Source organism: Macaca fascicularis, chromosome 5 (assembly GCF_037993035.2).
Source record: "Macaca fascicularis isolate 582-1 chromosome 5, T2T-MFA8v1.1".
NCBI lineage: Eukaryota > Metazoa > Chordata > Mammalia > Primates > Cercopithecidae > Macaca > Macaca fascicularis.
Window position 1 is genome coordinate 104,790,528 of NC_088379.1, and position 8,347 is coordinate 104,798,874.

The following is an 8,347-nucleotide window of genomic DNA, read 5'->3' on the forward strand; positions in this document are numbered from 1 at the left end:
ACTCTTTGCATTTTCCCCCAAAACTTTGGTGGCTTTGGTCTTTAAGTATTTTTGAGAATTAATTAAAAAAAAACATGATAACTCTATGTGCTTTCTAACCTTTAGCTTAGGTTTTCTCACAGACACTGTTGTATGAAACATTGTGTTAGTCTGATGCTTTGAATATGAATACCTGCAATTTCACTAAATTCTCAGTGTGTTTATGATTTCCTGTAGAGGTGAAGCTTCTAATCCACTGTTAGCAATGGAAGGGTGTCTTTTGCTTTTCTAGGACTAGTGATGGATGGATTTCAATACTGCCTCGCTATTGGTGACTGATGGAATGCACCTCTTTGAATACTGCCTGGGTGTAGGAGTCAAATATTTAGCTAAAGATTTTTAAAGACAGCTAATTAAAGGTAAATTTTAAAGTTCTATAAATCTATTTGATTATATTGTTATAGAACCCACAACACTAGTCTCATTTGCTCTGATCTCAATTTACATAGAGACACAAGTGGCATCACCAAGCTGGAAAGTGGCTTTAAGGTCAAACAAACTAGATGCTTTGGAGCTCTACTGATTTCAGCCAATCCACTCAATCCACTAGTAATTTCAACTGAAACGATTGTTGATTTTTGTCAGTCAATACTAGATGAGATTTCATAGCAGTATCATATACTTAGGCTCAGGAAAAGCAAGGTCATAGGCTAGGGAAACCTAGTTCTCTTTAGATATAAAAGTTCTTGCACTCTAATTTATTTAGATTAAAAACATACTTTGGAATCAAGACCTTTACATTCACTACTCAAACACAGTGTGGTCCTTGCAAACTATATTTTTTGCTATTTTCTATAGGCAAATTTTATTTTCTGTCCTGTGGATTCTTGTCCCAATTTCTATGATGCTTTTTACCTAGAAGTTTGTGTTATAGATCTACAAGCTCCCAAGTCCTAACTCAGTGGTGTTTTCCCAACTCTATCCAGTTAGTAATGAGGTCCCTATGCCCTGAATCTTGAGTCTTAGCCTTTCTGACCAGACTTCACATCCAGCGTTCTATTGTGAGTTATGCAGATATGTAGCACCGTAAACTCCAGGACTGATCCATCAACCACCTGAAGACAGTAATTACATTCAATTTTGTCTAGAATAGAATCTTGTTGGTAGGTGCTTAAGGAATGTATGCTGAATAGAAATACTTCTGAAATGTCAAATAGTAAATGCTTGATTGAAAATAAACCCTTAGAAGTAGCTTTTCCTTTCTTTTTCCCTAAAAAGATGCAACTAATTTTTATTATAAATTGACAGTCTATAATTGTATAAATTTATGGGTTACAAGGTGATGCCATAATTGTGGATACAGTGTAGAATAATTTAATCAAGTTAATTAACATATATATCACTTCAAGTATTTAACATTTTTGTAGGGAGATCATTTGAAATTTAACTGTCTTAGCAATTTTGAAATATCTAATCATCTCTTACTAACTATATTCACCAGCTGTACCACAGACCTCAACAAAGGGGGTAAAACAGATCCTTCCTATCTGAGATTTTGTACTCCTTGATAATCATTTAAAATTTTTAAATGAGATAAAATATCAATTTCAAAACACGTCAAAAAGTGAGTGTATTTACCCATACACTCATAACAGAGAGCATGGGCAAATAGAATAATAATTCATGGTATTGCATGTTTAATGAACTGGTAGCAAGAAAAAGTTGGTGGAAGAAAGGCAGAGGAACTTTATCTTGTATGAATTAGAACTGAGGGGCTCCATAATCATCTGGCATCTGTTCAAAGTTGTAGCCATAATAAGAAGTGCACATGATTATGATCTCTAGGAATCTTATGCATTCATCTTTTAAGGTCCAGTCATTGCCACAATGTAGTCATGGCCACAATGTAACACTTGTACTGAATCAGTCATCTGCTAAGCAGTCATCTGCATAGGTTCCTTTGTGTGTGCATGGTCATTATTCAGATCTTGGATCCTTGGCAATCTGTAGAATCACTTGATACTTCTGCCCCAATTTCTCAATTTCAGCCATTACATGATCAGTTATACAAGGGATATACTTGGCGTAGAGACAGCCCATCATTGACTGTGTCTACTAAGTCCAGTTTGGCTTTAATGGAAAAGTTGATAAAGTTGGTATCAACAAAATTACCAATGCGAGTAAATGGGCCCAGCTGTGTAATTTATTGGAAAAATAAGCAGAACGGGTGTTGGGGAACTTCTCTTTCCTTTAGCCTGCTGAGATCTTTCTTTTCTTTATTTTCAGGTTTTAACCTATCCTTTTCTTCAAGCCTCTGATCTCTGACACTAAGTATTCACTTCATGGTCACACGCTTCCTTGTTTTCTTTTGCTTCTCTATGCTCACACCACTCTCTTGTTTCTTCCAGAATCCCACTGTAGCTTGTTAGTTTTGTAGGTAGCTAATTAAGATATAATTTTTCTTTGTCATATCTACTAGCACTCAAGATAATAACAAAGAAAATTTTATTATAATATACTTTGATAGCATGTTTTCTTTTTTTTGTTCTTTTTTATTTTCACATTTGATCTTCGTAGGAGTCTCTCAAAAGATGTGGTATCACTATCTCCATTTTATAAATGAGGACAGCAACATGGACAAAAGGCTGACGGCACCTCACAAATGACCCAAGGCTCTTTTTTTTTTTTTTTTTTTTTTGCTATTCTCTAAACCATTTCCTACAACTGCTCAATTTTACACTTAATCTGAGCCCTCTCATTTTTCATAAAACTTCAGGTAAAAGTAACATGTAAAAGATCTCTCACATAAATTCTTCTTACACACACACACACACACCACTCACACACAGTCATCAGTACCCACTTTGGAACAATTCAAATGCTTTATTGATTCTTTCAAAAGGAAACGTATGGATTATAAGTGGGTCTTTGTTTATTTATTTATTTATTTTTGTTATGTAGTCAGTTATCAGTTTAGGAATAAGGTCTCTGGTTTTGAACTCTGTAGAAAGAAAGGTCAACAATAACAGGACCTGAAAAATATCAAAACCAACCACAGAATCCAATGAACTACTCATTCATAAAGTTGGCAAAAGCATTCATGGCAAATGGTAAATCCTTCACCTTTTGATCCTTTTCCCAATCATCATCAGTGAGGCAATTTATTCTGTAGTAGAATCCAGTTGCTGCTCAGGAGTATTAAAATCACCCAGTGTCATAGATGAGCCCTGTATACGTGAGCCTAGTGGACTGTCAGAGCAGACCCAATACTGTCATGATCGTAGCCCATCAACCTGCAGCTCTCTTCAGGGCACTAACAATTTCCTGTAACAGCATACTTTCCCCTGGTCTGATGTGAGTTCTCCCTTCTCCCTTCTCCTTCTAGATGTATCGGCTTCACAAACCTAACATTTCGACCTCAGAAATGACTCTCTTTAGTTCTATAGCAGTGTTGTGGACAGTGGTGGGGTAGAGTAGTTTTAGTAGGTGCTGGCAACACCCTGCCAAGATTCCATTTATTATTCGATCACCAGGATTAAGGCAGGGATTGCTTTATTTGTTTTTGTAACTTTGAGGAAGCTGAGGATTGGAGAGGTTAAATATTTTTCATTGATGTATTAATCATGTTTATTTTCTATATATTATGATGCTTTGATATTTTGGGACCTTGGGGACCTGGGAAGAGATTGCTCCTCCCAAGGTTAGTGAATTTCTAGAGTTACTAATAAGATTGCTGAGAGCATACATTTGTCATGTGAACCAGCCAATCTGGAGTCCATATACCCCCTTCCACCTGTCTTTTTTTTTAAAAATCAGGTTCCAATTGTTAGGGACATTATCTTCCTTCCCTAACTCACCATAGTGCCAGTTACTAGAAAGCAAGGGACCACCCCACATATTCCAGGACAAATGAAAATTATTCAAATTATCTAATCCTAACTTATTTAGCTTGCCTGCTCTGTCTTGATTTTTTTTCCTGGGAAAGCCACAATAAAGACTCTGACCCATGCTTTCTACTACACCCCTTTTGCCTCTTGACTGGCCCCAGTGCTTTGCTGTGTGGCTCTGCATGGTGTGACATGCACCCTCCTCTTGGGAACCATAAGCCATAAGCTCTTCTTTCAAGGTAGCTGTCTGTGTGTCTGTTATCTTACCACATCTGATTAAAACAAATCCTGGGTATATTTTAAAATACTGATGGAGTTCTAGAAAGTGACAAGGCTGAACCTAGAACCCGAGTTTTTATATTCCTAACAGAGTTCTTCATAACTCATTTGTAAAGAATATTATGTTCTTCATAAATGCCACTTAAAATTTAATTTAAGGTTATTATATGATATTAAAATGAAGTTTAAAAAAGGTTAAACTCTTTTTAAAAAAGACAGCTGGTACTCTTGATCAAGCTCTGGTTACAAACATTTTATGTTGCTTACTAGAACTGTCTGTACTAAAATATCTATGTCTTATGTAACTGAGCAACTTAGAAATTTGTCAGCATAGAAATGAATGAAAGAAAAAGACTGTCACAAAGTTTTCCACCCAGAATGATTTTCCTCAGTATGTTTAGATACAGTGAGGAGGAAGGAGACATGCAGATACATGATGAGGAATGTTATAGTATAGGAATAAGTTCCTTTAATGAAGCCGAGGATGTTTAGTATGAAATGAAATATCAGGGTCAATTATGCTTAGTCATTCTCAACACCAACCTAATTACTTCTGAAAAGGTTAATTTTTTTTTTCTTTTGATATGGAGTCTCACTCACTCTGTCACCCAGGCTAGAGTGCAGTAGTGTGATCTTGGCTTACTGCAACCTCTGTCTTCTGAGTTCAAGCGATTCTTCTCCCTCAGCCTCTTGAGTAGCTGGAATTACAGGAGTGCACCACCATGCTTGGCTGATTTTTGTGTTTTTAATTTTTAATTTTTATTGTTATTTTTATTTATTATTATTATTATTATTATTTTTTTAGTAGAGATCAGGTTTCACCATGTTGGCCAGGCTGGTCTCGAACTCCTGACCTCAAGTGATCCTTGTGCCTCAGCCTCCCAAAGTGCTGGGATTACAGGCGTGAGCCACCACGCCCAGCCAAAAGGTTTAATTTTTAAACTGGGTTTTTATTCAAGTTGGAAAATTCAGACATTTAGGTTTTTTTTGTTGTTTGTTTGTTTTTTGACTCAGAGTCTCACTCTGTCACCCAAACTGTAGTGCAGTGGCACAATCTCGGTTCACTGCAACCTCCACCTCCTGGGTTCAAATGATTCTTTGCCTTGGCTTCCCAGTAGCTGGGATTACAGGCATGCACCACCATGCTTGGCTACTTTTTGTAACTTTAGTAGAAACGGGGTTTCAGCATGTTGGTCAGGCTGGTCTTGAACTCATGGTCTCAAACAATCTGCCCACCTCAGCCTACCAAAGTGCTGTGTTTACAAGCGTGAACCACCCCGCCTGGCAGCTACAGTTTCTGAAAGAAGAAATTTTCACAGTAGAAGACTGGTCAATGGCAAAGTTTTCTCTAATATTTAATGACTATATACAAATTCAATTTTAATTACAATCAACTCATATAAATCTACACCAATGAATAAATGAAACAGCACTAAGATATTTCAAAATAGGAAAAAGAAAAAAAAAATCCTCCAGTCATCTTTTGCAATATATGTGCTTTCCTCTTCATCTTTTGTCTAGACCAGTCAGCTACTGTTACCATTGTTACTGCTACAATTAAACAACTTATTTTGTGTCTATTATGTGTCAGCTTGTTTGCCAAGTGCTTTATCTGCTGTCTTATTAATTTAGTGTTGCTCTAAAGGAATATCTGAAGCCAGGTAATTTGTAAAGAAAAAGGTTCATTTGGCTCATGATTTTGATGGCTGGAAAGTTAAAGATGGGGCATCTGCTTCCAGTGAGAGTCTCAGGCTGCTTCCACTCATGGGAGAAGGTGAAAGGGAGCTGGTGTATACAGAGATCACATGGTGAGTGAGGAAGTTGAGAGAGAGAGAGAGAGAGAGAGAGAGAGAGAGAGAGAGATAGGTGGGAGGTGCCAGTCTCTTTATAACAACCACTCTTGCAGGAACTAATAGAGTGAGAACTCACTCACCACTTAGGGAAGGCATTAGTCTATTCATAAAGGATCTTCTCCCATGACCAAAACATCTCCCATTAGGCCCCATTTCCAACAATGGGAATCAAATTTCAACATGAGGTTTGGAGAGGAAAAATATCCAAACCATAGCACTTGCATTGTTTCATTTAGTTCTCACTTCATTATATAAGAAAGAAACTATTATTTACTCTGTTTTTCAGATGCTGGGCTGTGAATTAGAAAGTTTAAATAACCTGCTTAAGATCTCATGTCTATTAAGTAATATGACAGCAAAGCTCATATTTTTAAGCTCCATATCATAATTCCCTCAAATTAATTTATCTTATCTGAGCATTCTAGCTGAAGTCAGGGAACAAGATAATCTCACCTGCGTTGTCCAATAAGGTAGCCACTAGTCATACGTGGCTACTTAAGTTTAAATTAATTAAAATTAAATATAATTAAAAATCAGTTCTCCAGTCCTTCTAGCCACACTTTGAGTGTTCAATAGTCATATATGGTTAGTGGCCACTTATCGGGCAACACAGCCATATGACATTTTTATCATTGCAAACTGTCTCTTGGATAGTTCTTGTCTGGAAGCATACTGGGTGTGGGTGTGAGGTGTGGTAAGAGAGGAATTTAAAGGTGTCATTTGGGGAAGAGAGATTCAAATACACCACATTAGAGTTGTTTGTTTTGTTCTTAAACAGCAAATCAGGGTAATTATTAAGAAGAGAATTGGGAGCCAATACAGTGAAAATTTCTTCTTGTCTTATCCTGTGGTGGAAAATGCCCTAGAGACATATAATGGCTCTCCATGAATTATGGTATGTCTGGGTGCCAATGGGTACCCAAAAATGTGACTCTTCCATATCTTATCAATAATGTCAAACTATTAATGTATTTTTGCTCCTATAGGTTACAAATACTTTAGGGAGGGTAAAGATGTGCTTCTTTTCTATTTGTGACATGTTATCTTCTATTTCTTCGTAGAGGAATATTTTTCCTACTTTCCCTCCCCTCCATTTTTTTGTCAAGGAGCATACAGGCTGTCTAGGTTTCTGGAACAGGCAAAAGAACAGTGAAAGACTCACCCGCTATAATGTCACCTTTCAGGGTTCTCTCATAGAAATTCAGCATTGTGTAAAAAAAAAGTTGTGAATTTGAGGGTGCTAATAATCATACATACTCTATAGTTCAAACAGCATGATTCCAAAGCTATGACTTAATTTCAGAAATAGACTGATTAGCCTCTCAATAGCCCCAAATCATACTTCTGATTAACAATCATAAAACATATTCAGAGTGATTATATGGGAGAAATAATTTAGAATACAACAGTATGTGGTACACTTGCTATGAAATCTTGGGCAAGCTCCTTTATATTTAAGTTTTTCACTCTTTAAAATGAGAATAGAGGAAAATGGCAGCTAGGAGACAGGACTACATTGCAGCTTTCACTCGGACAGACAGAGCAGTGGGCGGAGGCTTGCACTGTGAACTCTTGCTCCAGAACTACCTCAGGAATAAACTAGGAAAGACAACAGAATCCACAGGTCCTCTGGAGAAGGCAGATTGCTCCTGCAGGAACTGGGAGACAGCCCAAATACTGTGAGTGCCCAGACTGTGAAAGTGGGAAAAGGGCATCGTCCTTCCCCAAACACGCACCCTTACTGGGGAACCTGAAGGTCTAGATCACAGGAGAAGGATTTGACCTTATCTGGAGCTGAGTCAATTTAGAGAGCCAGGCAAAACACAGGGGAAGAGGAAGCAGCAGGAAAAGCCCTGTGGGCTCTCTGGGTCCCCAGGGAACCATTTCTGACTTGTCTCACAGGGGTCCTTGGGGAGGGCTGCCAGAGGCACTGGGAAAAGACCACAGAGAGAAGGAAACTTCCAGCTGAATTTTGTAACCATTCCAACCGAACACAAAGTCTCCAGGTCAGAAATCAGGGGAGGGCATGAATCCAGTGTGCAGACTCCACAGGCACGGAGATGAAAAAGTCCTGCTTGCTTTCATAGCTGGGAGGCTGGTAGCCCAGAGCAAGTTCTCAGCCCTGTTCATCCACTGCCTGGAAACAATCTTGGTGCTGTTATGGGGGACATGGTGGGAGTCAGACTGGTCTTTTGGGTGGCATGGGAACTGGTGAGGCCTGTAACTGCCAGCTTTCCCCAACTTCCCTGACAACTTGCATGACACAGCAGACGCAGCTATAATCCTCTTGGGAATACAATTCTATTGACCTGGGAACCATACCCCCATCTGCTACAGCAGCTGCAGTAA

At 38.2% G+C, this 8,347-nt stretch overlaps 1 pseudogene; it reads right to left on the minus strand.

The window, feature by feature from the left end:
* Window positions 1-1,740: 1,740 nt before the first annotated feature.
* Window positions 1,741-2,362, minus strand: LOC102133178 (rRNA-processing protein FCF1 homolog pseudogene; annotated as a pseudogene).
* Between the last annotated feature and the right edge of the window lie 5,985 nt (window positions 2,363-8,347).